The sequence below is a fragment of the Anneissia japonica genome, unplaced genomic scaffold, assembly GCF_011630105.1.
Source record: "Anneissia japonica isolate Jap-2015-1 unplaced genomic scaffold, ASM1163010v1 scaffold40004_len1013_cov137, whole genome shotgun sequence".
Taxonomy (NCBI): Eukaryota; Metazoa; Echinodermata; class Crinoidea; order Comatulida; family Comatulidae; genus Anneissia; species Anneissia japonica.
The window spans coordinates 1-1,017 of NW_022701896.1; the positions used below are offsets into that span (position 1 = coordinate 1).

Consider the following 1,017-nt stretch of genomic DNA (forward strand, 5'->3'; position numbering starts at 1 on the left):
TTAGGATTCGTGGTTTTCACCCACGCGGCCCGGGTTCGATTCCCGGCACGGGAAAACAATTTTTTTAGGTATTCTCACTTACGATCGAATGAAGTATTACGGTGTCGTTAGATGTATAATCTGATAAAACTCTCAATAAATTAATATAAGCTATATAATAATGTCCAATTTATTTATTTTTTATTTAATTTCTTTTTGAACATCGACGCCTTTAGATCGGAGGCACTAAAGGGTGGTGCGTTTAACTTGAATATATTACAATGTGTCACTTAATTACTGTAAAATTAATACTAATAAAATATAATTAATACAACCTTTAAAATAACTAAAATAAAACTGAGAAATTGGGTTATGAATTTAGAATGAAATAATACAATAAAACAATTTCAACTAAACGAGTAAAAGAAATGAAATGATTTTGTTTTGGTAAGATGGTTTTCTCCTTTTGAATATCTCCGTTTATTTAATCGTGTGCTGGGCAATAAAGAGAGAGGTGCGAGGATTGAAACCTCTCTCTTCTAAGCATTTTGTTGTTTTTAATTATATGTTTTTAACGCTTTAAGTTAAAATCATAATATTTTTTTTTACCAGATGAACGTTGTCTCACAGTGAAAAGCAGAGTGGCGCAGCGGAAGCGTGCTGGGCCCATAACCCAGAGGTCCGAGGATCGAAACCTCGCTCTGCTAATCGTTGTTTGTTTTTGTTTTTTGTTTTTTCATTTTACAACAAATCAATACTTTAAAACTTATATCATTTTCCGAAATTAAATGCGTTTCGATTATTTAATAACATCAAACTTTGAGAACACAAGAAATATCATGATTTCTTGTCGGTTACCCTGTTTTCGTCGTTTTCTGCAACTGCAATCAAAAGATACAAAAAGGATGTATAAGCTACTCCCGTGTGGTCTAGTGGTTAGGATTCGTGGTTTTCACCCACGCGGCCCGGGTTTGATTCCCGGCACGGGAAAGCATTTTTTTAGGTATTCTCACTTACGATCGAATGAAGTATTACGGT

General features: G+C 34.0%; 2 non-coding genes across 2 annotated transcripts; both read left to right on the plus strand.

Annotated features, from left to right (window-relative positions):
• Window positions 1-614: 614 nt before the first annotated feature.
• On the plus strand, window positions 615-686 carry Trnam-cau. The gene has a single exon. It is a non-coding gene; the product is annotated as a tRNA-Met (tRNA).
• A 211-nt stretch (window positions 687-897) lies between these two features.
• On the plus strand, window positions 898-969 carry Trnae-uuc. Its single transcript has one exon. It is a non-coding gene; the product is annotated as a tRNA-Glu (tRNA).
• The last annotated feature ends 48 nt before the right edge of the window (window positions 970-1,017 follow it).